The following is a 15,989-nucleotide window of genomic DNA, read 5'->3' on the forward strand; positions in this document are numbered from 1 at the left end:
TTTTAAATCTTCTCTTTTCTTCTTCTTTATTTGTTCATTTCCATAGCAACCTACACAATACTCCATGCCTCTTTAAGGATGCTGCTGTTTACAGCAGTTGTCTCTTCAATTACCCATCTTTCCTCTGGGCTTCGCTTCCAATTTTCTCAACACTTTTGTTTTGTTTTGTTTTGTTTTATTTTGTTTTTTGATACAGTTGGGTTTCCTCAGGTATCTGGTGATTCTGGGTTTCCTGTTCCTATTTGTTTTAAAGGGTCTATTAATTAGCAGGTATGCTGTTTAAGTTTGCAACCCCATACTGCCATATTTCTTTCCCTCCGGAGTCCTCTGGTAAATGGAAGGTCAGTCTGGACTCCTTCCCTGTCAGATGCACCAGAGCTAAAAGAAGGTGAGCTTGATGACTGCTGTCCTCTCGACCTCTGGCCTTTGCTTAGATGAAGACGCAGTTGACAGGCGGCCCGGGGCCAGCGCTTCTCCCTCCCTGTGTGTAGGAGTGCCAGGCCCCCAGCCAGTCCTGTTTCTCCTTACTCGGAGGCTCTTACATCCCACCAGCTGCCTTCCTGACACAGGTGTCTTACTACTACTTCCTTATCTCCTTTCTCCGTGTGACACACGCACACATCATAGACAAGTACAGGCTTGCACACACATGCACTAAAGCTCTCTGAGGCAGAGGGCAGGGGAGTTGAACCTGCTGCTGTGTAATACTAACAACCCTCATGACGGATTCCCAACTGCTCTTCTTTGTCTCGGAAATGGAAAGAAACAAACCCCACCTTTACTTGATGAGAGAGTGGAGGTTCAGGCAGGTTAAGAGCACAGACACAAAGAAGTGGCCCCAGAGTGACTCTAACCCTCCATCAAATTCATTTTCTCTCCTCTTGAATGTGTTTGTCTTTACTCTTTTCACTAGTGTATAGTTCCCTGGGGGCGGGGACTCCCTTGACCTTAGACTCTTGTATTTGTTTAGCTATTCAACAGCGTCTGATGAGCAGCAGTCAGCGTAAATTTCGTGGAGCAGCTAGGTAGAGCAGTTAATTACAATTATGCTATTATCTGTACATAATTACATATTCGGGTGCTGGAACTATTTTATTTGAGGTCTTTAAATTCTTTATTGTGTTCACTAAATTAAAGATCTGGCGGGGGGGAGGAATAAAGTCAGGTTGCAATTCAAAATGAAAACTGGAGGAAAGTTCAAACTTCAGCTTCTGGCTGGAGTTCTTCCAAACCCCAGGCAATAAGTCTGCGTAGACAGACAGGAGACGATGACACACTCTCTGATCTCTCAATCTCTCATGTTAGCTTCTGGTTCACTCTTCAGGCTCCGGGAAGACAGCCCTTTAAAAGAGACAGCATCATGTCTGACGTTCATGAAGATGGCACAACCTGGGTCTGTTCTTTCTGGTCCCACTTGGTTTATTCATGCACTCACACAACAAATAGCCATTGTGCGCCTGTGATCCCAGTTCTCAACGTGGCTGTCTAAAAAAACTACCCAGGGAAACTTTCCAAAATACCATTAGCTGCTGTCACCCCTAGAGTAATGGAACCTTAGTCCTTGTAATTTCAAAGCTCCTCGGGCTATTATGACACACAGGATGAAAACCACTCATCCATGACATATGATGTCCTGTGCTGACAAGTGGAACACAAATGACAATCCTGGCGTTTCACTGAAGGTAGACTATGTTTCAGGTGCTGAGTTAAATCTTACATATATGAACACGTTTAACCCCTCAATGGCTGTAGAAGTGAGGTTGAGAAAGGATAGCTAGCTTGAGGAACACGCATCTCACGGGTCTGTGGTTGGCTATAACCATAGTCCAGTAAACGACAAAATGACAGGAGATAAATATCAAGAGAAGTGAGAAGTGGGGAGGCAGCAGCAGGAAGCGGGAGGAAGCCAACAAGTTAAATCAAAGCAAAGTGAGACGCAGCAGAGTGCCTTATTCTCCTGCCTCCCCGTCGCCTTCCTGGAGTTCAGCCCTCCTATTGAAAATGCTGAAATGCCCCCACTGGTCCTACCAAAGTTTCACCGGGGGAAGACTGAAGTCATGCACAATTACTCATGCAAACTCAGGACAGTGTGCTCTTTTGTGTGCCTCCCATTCACATGTATAAAGCTTCACTCTGTTGTTTCTGTAAAAAAAAAAAAAAAAAAAAAAAAAAAAAGCCTTTGTTGAAGAAACAATTTACAAATGTGCCAAACACACATTGGTTCCCGCCCTCTTCTCTCATCCCTCACTTGACTGGGACACTAGAAAACAAGTCCCTGGCTTGCCCCGGGCGTGGGCCCTCTTGCCGTCTAGGCCCTGAATGGAAACTACCCTGCATTGCACACTACTTACGGGCCAAATTACGGTCTTAAGCTTAAGTTTGAGGTTAACCTCAAGTGGCGTTCAGCCACACCTGCTATCCCTTCTGCCTGGCCTCAGAGGCAAGCACAGACTTCGTGTGGAGGAAGGGGGAAATGGTGTGATGTTGTTAATTAACCGTGGGAGGAAAAGAAGTCCTCTCCAGACACCAAAAATTCCAGTGAGGAGCGTTCTAAAAAGCAGCCTTTGTACCAGCCAGCCACACAGGATTCAGGCTGGCCTCCGCTGGGGCTGGAGGTAAAAAAAAACAACTCCAGTAGCGGGCAGGGCCTCCACATCCCCAGTGGGCACCTCAGGAGGCCGTTCAGCTGTGAGAGAGGACGCCAGGAACCAGGACCGTGGATGGAAGTGGTAGCCCCTCCCAGAGCGCTCAGGAAATCCCACAAAGCTGCCTGGAGCTGGCGCGCTTACAGGGACTGGCGAGTTGAGTAGAAGGCCTGTCGAGGAGTCCAAGACTCTGGAGGCATGAGGAAGAAGGGCACCGTAGCCTGGGGTAATCTCACGCCAGCAGGTCTGTCTCCCACCCAGCGCTTATCATAGCAGGGACTGCCTCTCACTTTGCACAGAGTGCTATCTCAAAAGCAGAGGAGGAAGTATCACCTCCCAAGCTGCCCAGGTCCTGGAGGCTTGGCTGCTACAGGGCTGAAGGGCATCCGCGCTGCCTGGGAGACTCAGTCTAATAAGCTGCTGTCAGCAAGGATGTGAGTCCCCGCGATAACCACATTTGTTCATAAGCAGATGGGCAGTTGAGCCATTTGAGGCCTTAGGCAAGAGGGCGCACACTTGGCCTGTTGACCAGTCTAGAGAAAGGAGACAGGCAAGGAAGGACGCCCTTAGAACTGAGGACCTAGTGCATTAGAATGTGAACGCTGAAGTGTGACATTTACTCTGAGAAGGCCTGCCTACAGTGCCTGCCTTACTTCACGAGGATAGAGACAGATTCCCAAGATGAGGTTGCCAAAACCAGGAAGACAGGGCACTAGGGTTTCCAACCAGGCAAGTTTCCCAGTCTCTTGTTCCAATAACATTTCGGCATCTGGGCAGACAAGAGGGACTTTCCATCATTATGATATCAGATGGTTAGGATCCTGGGCAATGCACATCCTTCCTTTCCTTCCTCGATGTCAATAAAGGATTTCTCCTCTGTAGACTTCTGACACATTAGAGTTGAAAAGATTTTAAAAGCTGTGGAGATGGATTCTGATAGAAAGTGAAATTGAACCAGAGAAATGACCGCCACACAGGCACAAGTCTGTAACTGCGTGGATTATCTTCAGATAAGATGTAAGGCCTTCTCCTCCACCCAACCCCGAGCCCTTCGCAACCCTTGTGTAGTAGGGCCTATTGCCCATTCCTGTTCTATTTCCTTTTTCACTCACTTTCATACAGGATCTTAAACTGTAACTTATTCTTGATACACGGACTTTGGAGAAGTTTTACTATTTGGTATTTTAACCCAAACCAAAAACAAAGGTATTAGGTTAGAAAAAGGTCATCCCAACTGGAAGTTTCCAGGATGAGATGAGACTGGTTGAAAACTCTCAAATTCTTAGGCCTTGCCCTCAAAGCTGTGTGGACCAGGGGCATGAGCATTACCTCGGGTCTCACCAAGACTGCATTTTAATAAGAACCTGGGAGAACCAAAGGCACAGTAACATTCGAGTATGTCCTGCTTTAAGGTGGGGCTGGGGAAACGTCTTCCCTCTTCCTCTCACTGGAAAATGATGAGTCTTCTGCCATCCCTTTCTTGTCCCTTCTATCCTATTTCCACCTCTCCCTGACAAGAAATGGGGTACTGTAAGAGAGAACTGGAGATGGAAAATTTTTAAAAAATGTAAAGTATAGCTAACTTAGAAGATCTTCTGCAGCTCCAATGTCACGTTGCTGATGGGGAAATATAAACATCCACTGTGCTTACACTGGCCAGCTTCTGAAACCATCGTCCTCGGTTATATTAGGAATGTGACGGCTTGGAAAGCACACTAAAACTCTGAGAACAAAAGTATTTTCCCTCTTAACTTTCTGGAAAATCTGGTTTTGTTTTTGTTTTGTTTTGTTTTCAATCTCCCAAACACAGCTTTTTCTTACATTCTCTCCCCCTTCCCACTCTCTCTCTTCCTTTTTTCATCCATCATGACACATTTCTTCCAGTTTCTTTCTCTCTGCATCTTTCATTTTGCTTACTTTTTTTTTTAACAACAGGATTTTAAGATCATGGTTTTAGCAAAGTAAATGAAAGAATAGGTTAGGTCAGAGGACAGAAAGGAAGCAAAAGAACAACCATATATCTATGGACAATAAAAACAACTGTAAGATTCATATAAAATAATCTCAAACCTTTTAGGAATGTTTTTAACGGTGGCAGGATGACTAAAAATGATAATATGTACTTCATTTTGAACAGCGTTTTTAAATTACTAACTTCATTTCATCAGTGACCATACCTCAACATCATGATTTTTATTCAATTCTGCTATTCTGCTGTGGATATTTAGGTACTTAAAACCTTTCATAATTAAAAACAATGCTGTGACTCTTAATGACTTTTGTTGTTTTTACAAAGTTGTGAATGCCACATTACACTAGTGGAAAAAATTAAGATGATGGCAAGTCCTTTGGGACCACCATTGCCAGCCCTGGTTTTACCCTCTCTTCTCCTGCTCTGCCCCACCTCAGCCCTTTGACAGGTATGCATGGCATTCAGAGCACAAAATTAGATGCTAAGGATTTCAGAGGTGAGGTGGTCACTACCCCATGAGGGAGAACAGGTATTGATTCACAGGGTAAAGCAAGGACCGTTCAGAGCCAGACGCCGTGCTGCCCAGGGCAACTTAATGTCAAGGAAACAGAACGTAGTCTCAACTACCGCTGAGAGAACACCCCTTTCCTTCATTTTCACCAGGATTACCACCCCAGCGTGCTCTCCTCCTGTTCTACAATCTCTCCTTGTCAAACCATCCAGTTTACTCCTGATTAAATAATCTCAAGGGACCATTCTAGATTATTTCTTAATCTATGGTCTAACGTATTCACTGTTCCTCGTACTCTGCCCATTCCATTTCCCCTTATCCTTCAATTGCTCAGACGTTTATCTCCTCGTCATGTATCTACTGAGCACACACCACACGCAAGTTCTTCTAACCCTTTCTCTGGCTCTTAGCTCCATGCTGCCTTTCTTGCTTCCTTTCCTGTAAAGGACGGCACCTTATTGTGACTAGCTTCATGGCCTAGTCCTGACCTTCATGACTATACTGTAAGTCCCTAAAACACGGGGCCTCTATGTTATTTACCTTTGCACTCTCAGCAACCAACATGGTGCTGGGTACAGAGTTAATGTTAATAACGTTTGTTTATTCATTCAACAAAAAGAATGGGTAAATTAGTCTTCCAGAAATGTCATGCAAGTCTCACACTGGTTTTTAGGGCTGGAGGTTAATTCTCACTCAGAGAAGCAACTGAATCAAATGGCTAGAGCAGGGGGAGCCCTTAATAACACTTTTCCTAGGTCCTAAAATTAGTAAAGAGAGTAAGACCTCTGATTCTATATTTAAAACAGTCTTTAACTCTTTATACAGTAAGGCTAGAGAAAAGTTTAATAAAAGAGAAAGATTAAAAAGAATTCTGTATGTGTGTGTTCGTGTGCACATGTGCATGTGTGCACATGTGTGCATGTGTATATGTGTGTATACATGTGAGTATGTGTGTTGAGCCTGCAGGTGTATATGCGTTTTGCATGTGTGAGGGCCTGGGGTTAACATTTCAGACCACTCCATTGTATATTGCATAGAACTATATTTTCACTTTGCTTCTTGTTTTTAAGTTCCGTGTATACATGTGTCCTGGTAGGCTGTATGTACACCACATGCATACAGGTACCCAAGGAGGTCAGAAGCAGGTGTTGGATCTCTTAGACCTAAAGTTACAGATGTCTGTGGACTGCCTCGTATAGGTGCTGGGACCTGAACCTGGGTCCTCTCTAAGAGCAGAATGCACTCTTAAACCGCGGAGCCATCTCTCAGCTATGTCTTTTACTTTTTATTATTGGAATTTGATAGTGAAGTGTAATTGCTCGCTGTTTGCTTTCACTCCATCACCCGAGCATGAGAGCATAGTCTCTGAGTGGACAGAATCTGTGTCTGTCCTGTTCACTGCCTTGTTGTAATTTTCTACATGATTCCATTTAGCTTTGCAATTCTGTGACATACACACCCTTACTCTAATTTTGACAGATAAAAAAACTGATCCTCTGATAGGATCAAACATGACAATATGTCCTACCTGCTCAAATTAGTTTATTTGGGTTTGGATTCCCAGACTGTCAAGTCCCGGCTTTACCGCTTATTAATTTTATAATTTGATCTATATGAGAGATAATATTCTTTAATTATTTTGTCTATTTTCACAGTATTCTTGAGAAGATCATGTCAAACATTAGACATGAATGAAATGCCTTGTAGACTATAATCCACTCTATAAATTGAGACAAATGGTGATTTTTGCAGCCCCTAGCAACAGGCCCTGCTTATCTGGTGCGTCAGCTCCGCACATCTGTTTCTTGAGTAAACTTGTCGGTTTGGGGGCGGTTAGCCCAGATATCCATGGATGTGACCTAGCAGAGGGTGCCACACCAGAACTTAGGATAACTACAAATCAATAAACAGATGTGGATAGCATCTGTCTTTTAGATAACTGTAAGTAACAGCGATAGATATGTGTAATGATGCGTCAGTAGCCAGCCCCAGCCCTTGCTCATCAAGGAACAGGCAAAATAATTAAGTGTAGTTAAAAATTAGCAGGAATGGCTGAGAGCCTAGGGCTGGAGTCAGCTAGATCTGAATGCAGCTCTTTCAGCTCTGTGTCCACCAACAGGGAGAGACTGAGCAAGTCACTGTATTCTTTAAACTTCCTCTCACGTTGTGAAATACTCCCAGCCCTCAGACGCATAGAAGGATTAAAACAAAGCAGATGGGTGATGGTGCATAGGAAACCCTCGGTACTTCTGTTCTCGGTACTTCTGTTAACAATCTCATCTGCCCTCTTCTTAGCGTGCTGATCCCCACACAGCTGTTTCTTCTATCCAGTTTCCATCCCAAAGGAAGAGGTACTTTCGAGAGTCAGAATGACAAATTGGAACAGCTGGGAGGGAACTCGATCTTTCTCTATCTGCTCCGAGGGGAACTAACCTCAGATAAGGACACGGTTTTCTGGCACGTCCTCTGCATAGTTGCTCCCGCTGCTTCCTGGACTTCCTACTTGTGAAGAGCAATGAGGTTTTCTACCCACATATGAACAACTGCATGTCTTCAGAAAGGCACACTAAGCATGGAAGGATTCTATTCTCCCGGGCTCTGGACAAGAGGATGTGTGATCTTAACCAGAGTGAAAAGGGTTTTCTTGTTCAGCCTTCGCCATTGCTGGCAACACATTGATTATACAAATTGATATGATTCATTATTCATATTCAATCCCTAGATCCAACATGATGGAGAGAACTGACTCCCAAGAGTTGTCCAATAGCTTCTATATGTACTTGTAATGAGCATAGATAGGTAGATAGTTTTTTCTAAAGAAAATTACCTTTCTGTAATTTTGTACAAGGAGCCAGACATCCAGGCTATCGTATTATATTGTTGCTGCATAAATGTGTGTCTGTTTTTTATTTTTAGTTGGAATATGCTTGGGATCGAACCTAGACTGCATATTTTTACTTAAAAACTGTTGATCCAGTAGTGCTCTGCTCTGTGGGGAGGAGCATGATCATGGGGAAGTCCCCTCCCCTTCACAGAATCTGTAAACCTCTGGAGGAGAGGACAGACAAGGACCCGGGCAGAGGATGAGACCCCACAGGTGAGGTGGCAGGTTAACAGGGTAAAAGGGCCCGAAGCTCTGCCACCACCAGGCTGGTCCTGAATCTCATCAGCTGAGTTACTTTCAACAAGCCACATGCCCACTCTGAAGGAGTTTTCTTACCTGAGACAGATGATAACATGCTTATCTAGCAGATCAGTGTGATGATTAACTGAGACAGAATAAAGCTGCACGATGCTAGGCTAATTGTATACAACACTAGCCACGAAGGATACCTTCAGGGGGCTGGAGAATTAGCTCGATCAGCAAAGCGCTTGCCATGCTAGCATGAGGACTGGGGTTTGGTTCCCCAGCACCCACATACCTGTAAGCTCAGCACAGAGAGAGCAGAGAAAGGAAGCTCCTCGGTGCTCGCTGGCCGGCCAATGTAGCCTAATCAGTGGGTTCTAGATCCAGTGAGAGACCCTGTCACAAAAATAAGGTCGATGGGATTAATTGAGGAAGACCCCCATGCTGGCCTCTGGCCCCCATAGACGTAAACTCACATATGCGTGCACACATGAACATGTGCATATACTCTTGCTCAAATCAGAACAAATTACAAAATAAATGAATACCATTAAGAGAAACACACACAAAACCACAAAACAAACAGGATCAACACACAAAGACATAGACAGAGTTAAGAAATCTTGTCAGCAAAGGGTGGGGCCAGGAGTCTTACTCAAAGTTATCTCAGCTGTCGTCACAGGGTGGTGGGTAGGGAACAACTTTCCAAATGTGCAATTCTGCTTTACTGGAAGCACTGGGTGCTTCCTGTCAAATACTTGCACACTTCTGACCCAGATGGTGACATCCTGTGGTCACTTCCCTCCCACAGTCAAATGCTAGGAGGTGGTTTCACACTCTCCCACCCAAGAGCATGGATCTTCTGACACTGGCGGAGAAACAGGAAGAATGGTGGTTTCAACCTAGAAAAGAGACTACATAGTTTACAATAAATAACCTCCATTTCTTGACCAAAAAAATTGAGAGAGTTATGATGTGAGATAATAAGAAAGCCAAGACACAACTCTTGGAAGAACTGAACGCATCCTTGATGTTAGAAGCAAATTCTGTTTCTATAGCATCCTGGGAAAGATGATGGATGAAGTCAACTCTGAACAAGGGCTCTAGCAGCCAGCCAGGAGAAGGGACCTTGGCACTGTTCCTAACAACTGCATCTTTTCCTCAATGAAGCTGCTGCTCTGCACTAGAATCTCACATTCAGCTTAACCACTTCAAGAAAGTGATTCAGTTTTGAGCAATCAATCATGCTATAGAAATGAACTCAATTACCGTAGAACTCGATTTTTTTACAAATCGAAATAAAGGGTTTCCAAGACAACTTGAAACAATGGTTGATGTAACAGCTATTATGCCTCAGAAATATCAATATAGATTTCCATCTTTTTTTTTTGAAAGTTTTATTCTCATAAAGAAATTACAAGCCGGGTGTGGTAGTGCATGCCTTTAATCCGAGCACTCAGGGAGGCAGAGACAGGCAAAATTCTATGAATTCAAGACCAGCTTTGTCTTGTCTATAATGCAAGTCCAAGATAGCCAAGGCTACACAGGAACACCCTGTTTCAAAAAAACCAAAACAAAACAAAAAGGAAAGAAAAGGAAATTACAATACCTAAGGGCTTTAGTGACATTTGTATGGCTCCTTTTGCCTCTGCATAATACCATAATAGTGGATAACACTTTTGAATTCCTAGCTTAAGTCACAAAGACTTGCCTCTAGGGCCCTCCTTGGCTTCTGTTGAAGCTGTGCAAACCTTAGATTATTGCTCATAATAAAGCTGTAGGCTATATGCCCCATAAGGTTAGAGTTCTCTTCTACCTCTTCAGGGCTGTGTTCCACCAGGAAGCCAGAACAGTGCCCAGGACACGATGGGCTTTCATTCAATGATTTTTGAGGTACTTAACAACATTCATCATCTCTCTTAATATAATCATTCTCAAATCAATGTAATGAGCTCCAGTTTGTGAATAATAAAGTTGGTCTTCTCGTTTGAAAGCTTTAGAGAGTTATGTTCACAGTGGAATGGTACATTGTGGCTCAGTAGTTACATGGTGCCCAGATTTAGTATGAGAGAATCAGGGGAGAAATCTGTATAATTGAAGCTTCTTTGCTCACTTCCATGGAGTGTGGGGGTATAGTGCTGTTGTCAGGAGAAAAGGGGGATTCAGCAGAGATGTTTAGAGAATGATGAGACACAAGCATCTTCACATAACCTGTACACACCTAGTCCAGAAGAGACTGTCTTGTTCCATATAAGCCCAAAGAGCAGGCTATCTGTGTGGCTTTTCCATACTCCTTATCCTCTTTGGCTGTCCTTTGGAGCTGCTTGGCATTCAAATAACTGTCTTATGAAGGACATCAGTTATAGAGATGAGAATATGGTTGAAGCCAAGCATATGGCATATACTTTCAACCCTAGCACTTGAGAGGCTATGGCAGGGCCATCATGAGTTCAAGGCCAGCCTGGGAAACAGAGTAAAACTCTATCCCAAAAACAAAACAAATTAAGATAGGGATCAATTAAGAAACATGCCTAACATTGGTTTCTGGTCTCCATGTATACATGCATACATGTATGTGTGCACCTGCACACACTTGTGAACACACACATACACCCCAACCAAATAACCAGACCAAGACTGTAGTCGTGATTACCTGAACTAGTTGGCAGCAGTGGAAATAGAAAGAAGGGAATGCCTTCAAAGCCATTTCAAAGGAGGAGGAGAAAGATTGCTTGCCTTGCTGGGTGTGGGATGTGAAAGAGGAAAAGTACTTAGGGTAACTCCAGATGTCTGACATCGGGGTAGAGGCAGCCACCTTCAGTGAGATGGGAAGCAGGCCGAAAGAGTGGGCTGGAGAGGAAGGCCGTGACACCGCCTGCTCTCTGAAAGCCCCTGCACTCAGAAAACCCTGGCCCTTTGGTTCACTCCCCCCCCCCCCCCCGTCTTCATACTTCTGAGCACAAGCCCATTGCTCAAGAGCAGTGAGCAAACTCGTCAGCTTCAAATGTGACAGAGCCTCTGGCTGTGCTTCTTGGTGTTAGAGTAACTCCGTTCTAAATCTTGGTGTCTACTTTTTTTTTTTTTTCCGCTTATTGCTAAAGCAACTCCAGAAAGGTGAAGAGGGGTTCAGGGACCCACAAACATAAGATTATAAAGGAAAAAGAAAAGAACCAGGGGGAGCTTTAATATTAGAAGCTGGTTTCCTGAAAGAGCTTTGCTTCATTTAATGAAGCTCGCCCACACTCTCTCTGGTTTCCAAAGACCAACTGCAGGCTCTTCTCCTGTGTCAGCCTCCAGTCCTCGGTGCTGAACAAAAGGAACTCAAAGAAGGGGGAAGTGGAGCCCTCTGAGAACCAGGGGTGGCTAGGAGCATCCATCTGAGCGAGAGAGTGAGAGAACAGCAGCCCAGAATCAATGAGCAATAGAACAGAGCTCCCAATGGGCACTGTGCTCTCCCTTTCAGCCCAGGCTGATTGAAGTGCTGCAGGACTGCTGAAGAGCAATCTCTGTAGCGGCCTCCTGGAGTATGGAGAGTAATTGCCATCTTACGGTGCCTTCTGAATGCTGCTGCAGGGAAAAGGCCGTGCCTTATAGTGCAGCCGCAAAGACACAGAAGACACTAAGGAGGGGAGAACAAATGAAAATGTAAACATTCTGTCTTTCCTTTCTAGGAATACTTTCTCTCTCATTTTTGTTCATTTGTTCCTTTCTAGATACAAAAAGCAATGCATTTTCATGAGAGAAAAACAGAGAAAAACAGAGAAGTAGAAGAATGATTAATTATAAACTCACTAATTTCTCGTGATCTTTGGAAAATACTGACTGACTGACTGTCCACTGGGTGAGGCCCAATCTCAGAGAGTTAGGACACTGTAGTTGTTCTCTTTAATTAATAATGGAATTAATTTTGAGAGGAGTTGACATTCAACTGAAAGCCACATCTAGAGAGTGGCAGAGTCTGGGTTTGGATAAGTTTGGGCATTCCGGGTGTTTTATTTGTTCGTTTAACTCACAAGACATTTATGTTGGTGCCAAGACTGTCACTTCAGTAAACAACCTCAATTTTCCAATGGGAAATAAGTCTAAGAACAAAGAGACTAAAGATGTTTCAGAAACATCCTGTGTTTAAATCTTGTCATACTTCTCACAGTTTTGTAAGCTTGTCTATTGCAGAAGTGCTGTTTTGATTTTTTTTTTCCTAGCTGACAAACCGGAACAGAATGACTTCCTTCTTTCTGTCACCTAGGCTGAGGCTTCCCTTGTGACTCCCCAAACAGGCTGTAGCTATATCTGTTCTTGGTCTCTTTCTCCCATGCGTCTCTCTTCAAAGTAAAATGTTTTTATTTTTTTAATTTTTTTAAATGTTTTTATTTTTACACCATGGAAATGTTGTGACCCTAAAAACTTCCTGAAATGTGAACCAATGAGGCTGGAGAGACGGCTCAGTCGTTAAGCATACTTATTAGTGGCTGCTTTTCTGGAGCTTCTGCGTTTGATTTCCAGCACCTACAAGGTAGATACCAATCGCCTGTAACTCCAGCTCCAGGGGATCCAGTGCCTTTTTCTGGCCTCCCTGAACACATACACAGGATATACAGATGTATATTCAGGCAAAACACCCACACACATAAAATAAAGCAAATTTTAAAAATCAGTGTAATTAACAATCTTTCCCCAAATCTAAGCTTCACCATCTCTCAGTCCTCTTGGCTACAGCCTCGTTCTTCAATTTCCCCTAGGACCATCACTTCGTTTGAATCATGGGGAGATTCTGCACACATCACTTGATCTTTTAAAAACTGAAATTTTAATGTTTTTTATGTATAACATGAAGATTGAAATGTTCTCAGCATTAAAATTACCTAAACATAGTGTTGTATACCAAGCACCCAATCCTAAATTATCTAGTTTTTAAAACAGAATATCTCTTGCTCATTCTTTGACAATTTCAAATATGTAAATTGTACATCTTGATCACATGCATTCCAACTTCCCATTCCCATTCTCCCTATTAAACACACAAGGTCCCCCTCCTCATTTCTTGTTCCTACTGACCCTCATTTTTGTTAATAACATACTAAGTCCAGCTAGGGCTCTCGTTGGAATGTTGCTGACTTGATGTTGTGTGTGTAATGATAGCTTCGGTGAGTTCATGGGTACAATGGCCAAGTCATGTCCCAGGGCCAGCCCTTCCCATTCTCTGGCTCTTAAATTCTTTTCACCCCTCTTCTATAATGTTCCCTGAGCCTTCCAGGCTTGATATAGATGTCCTGAATACTCAACAGACTCTTATTCTTAGCACTTGACCAGTTATGAGTCCCTGTTACCCACTACAGAGAAAAACTTTTCTGGCCAAGGTTGAAGGCATCACCAATCTATGGGTGTAAAATAAATACTTATAAGACAACTTGACAACATGTGGTTTAGAAAAAAAATAATAATAGTAGGTTCCTCCCTAGGGCTTATGACTGCCCAAGCCATGAGATTTTGAGCAGGTTGAAAGCACCATCCCTGAGTTCTTCCCCATAGATCAGGCCACAAAGCCAATCCAAAAGCAGTTAGCTGTAACCACGCCACTAATGCACCAGTGGGTGCATCTTGCCTGGCAGGTCAGTATGTTAGCATGCAGGGTTGGCTGCAGGGATACCATTGATGCCCTTTCTCTCCCCTACAGCCTATACAGCACTTTTCGCAGGCGCTGTGAAAGCTGGTCAGCAAGTTGACCACTCTCAGGTCAGTTCCAACTTGATTTCTTTGCCCTGTAGCCAACGTGTCCAACTACCCAGATTCACTCCTCATCCAGTCTTGCCTTGACAGCCTTGGATACTTAGTAATCGGCCTTGACTCTTCCCAATAACTTTCCAGTTAATGCCAGGTTTTCATTGACAATAAGAACTTTTAGAACCAAGCCATTTCTGATCCTTCATTTAGCATTCCCTGTATGACTTCGGGAGAGTTGGTTAACTTCCTTGTGCTCAATTTCCTTATTCACAAAATGGGGAGATAACATCTAAGAGCAAGATACCATTTAGCAAGCTTTTAGAACAGTTCCTGGTACACTGTAAGCATGTAGTGGGTGTTAGGTACAAGACTAACGGGTTCCCTGCTTATAGATCACCACAAGGAGCAGGAGTGAAACTATATTTCTTTAAATTTATTTTAGATGTTAATAGGTTTTTTTTTTAATTTTATTTACTGGCATTACAGAACTTTTTTTTTTTTTACTGTACATATCCTGCTCAAAAACTACACATTGAATAGTTTGCCTGAAATCCTAATGACTTAATAACCTTATTATACTATGACATCTCTCTACATGTATATGCACACACAAGCATATACTCACTGGAAATGGGGGGCCCTAGATTGAACTAGGTCCTTCATAAAACCAGGCAACCATTCTACTGCTAAGCCAGACTCCCAGGCATAGTCTTTTGGGGGTAGACTTTTGGACAACTTTAATGGAATATTTTTATTTTATAACATCCATTTTACTTTATAACTTTTGTTGTTGTTGTTTTGAGAAAGGGTTTCTCTGTGTAGCCTTGGCTGTCCTGACCTCACTTTATAGACCAGGCTGGCCTTGAACTCAGAGATCCGCTTGCTTCTGCCTCCCTGAGTGCTGGGGTAGTTATGTTTTTCTTCTACTCCTTTTCCATTCCAAATGATGCCTGGGCATTTTGCTTCTTATTTTCTGTGTGGTAAGACGCGACCCATGGCTCTGGCCGTGGTCTACACTGTATTTTAAGGAGTTTAGTTAGAAAGCAGGGCAAAGACTGGCTTAATAAAGAGATCAAGGTCAGGGGTTTGGATTAGAGACTAATAGAATAACCCATACTGAGAGTCTTGTCTACGTGTGGGACAAGAAGACGCAAATGTGAGAATAATTTTTGGGTGAACTAAAGATGGCTCAGAAACAGAGTGTTATAGCTGGGTGTGGTGGTGCACGCTTGTAATCCCAGCCCTCATGCAGGCAGAGGCAGACAGATCTCTTTGAGTTTGAGGGCAGCCTGGCTTACAAAGTGAGTCCAGGACAGCCAAGGATACACAGAGAAACCCTGTCTCAAAAAAAAAAAAAAAAAAAAAAAGAAAAAAGAAAGAAAGAAAGAAAGAAAGAAAGAAAGAAAGAAAAGAACCAGCTCTCCTTGTAGGGAGGTGGCAAACCCACTAAGGAAGAGCACTTTTTCTACTGTTTTCTAAATCCAGAAGGGTTACAAACTGTTCGAACAACAATAAAAATACATTGTGAAAACTCAGAATGCAAGACAAGCCTCTTCTTTAGTTCACCATAAAAATCTGTGTACATCCAAATTTCACACGTGAACCTAAAATTGAACCTAAAATGGAATCATAAAAAGAAAAAAGAAAAAGAAAAGAAAAGAAAAAAAAAATACAGGACATCCAGGGCTGGTAATGGGATTCACTGAGGACTGAGGTTCTATTTGGGGATGATAATCAAGCATGTTAAATGTTACCTTCCAAGCAGTGCCGGGAGTTGCTTTATTTGTGGGCAGAACAGTCTTTCCACTCTACAGAAGTGGAGCTCTGAAAGTGCCAAGCAAGGCCACAAGTGCTCCAACTACATCCCTTCCAAGTTGCTAATGCTTTCTGCTTTCACTCAAGATCCTCAAAGCCTCTTCAGTGAGCAAAGGACAAGACAGAATAGCTGGCCTGGTCTAAGACTGCTTGGGCAGCCAACCACACAAAAGGGAGTGGCTGAGGCCACCTGCCCAG

General features: G+C 43.3%; 1 long non-coding RNA gene across 1 annotated transcript; it reads right to left on the reverse strand.

Moving 5' to 3' along the window:
* Positions 1-1,018: 1,018 nt before the first annotated feature.
* On the reverse strand, positions 1,019-9,151 carry LOC132647257 (uncharacterized). The gene is made up of 4 exons (XR_009585620.1): positions 8,911-9,151; positions 8,551-8,651; positions 2,029-2,142; positions 1,019-1,341 (listed from the first exon to the last, which is right to left on the reverse strand). It is a non-coding gene; the product is annotated as an uncharacterized LOC132647257 (long non-coding RNA).
* Between the last annotated feature and the right edge of the window lie 6,838 nt (positions 9,152-15,989).

Source organism: Meriones unguiculatus, chromosome 14 (assembly GCF_030254825.1).
Source record: "Meriones unguiculatus strain TT.TT164.6M chromosome 14, Bangor_MerUng_6.1, whole genome shotgun sequence".
NCBI classification, from domain to species: Eukaryota; Metazoa; Chordata; class Mammalia; order Rodentia; family Muridae; genus Meriones; species Meriones unguiculatus.